This window comes from Nannochloropsis gaditana, assembly GCF_000240725.1.
Source record: "Nannochloropsis gaditana CCMP526 unplaced genomic scaffold scaffold275, whole genome shotgun sequence".
Classification (NCBI taxonomy): Eukaryota; class Eustigmatophyceae; order Eustigmatales; family Monodopsidaceae; genus Microchloropsis; species Microchloropsis gaditana.
Window position 1 is genome coordinate 29575 of NW_005803678.1, and position 301 is coordinate 29875.

The window sequence follows — 301 nt, forward strand, 5'->3', positions numbered from 1 at the left end:
AGGGCAGGCGCGCAGGTTTTCCTCTTGAGCATCCGAAGCTAACGCCCGGTCCGGTGGGTATTGACAGATATTTCATTCCCCGTCCTCGTTCTGCCTTCCTTTGTGTCCTGCTCTTCAGGTGCGACGGGCCCCTGTCCCCGCCGAGTTCACGAACGATCCCGCCTCCATTACCGCAGAGGCAGTAGAGTCGCTCTTGGAAATGAGCGGTCAGGGAAAAGGGATCACGTTGGGGCGCGATGCCAGAACCGGCTCGGAAATTTTACTGAGGGCGACCAAGTACGGACGCTCTTTGGAAGTGACG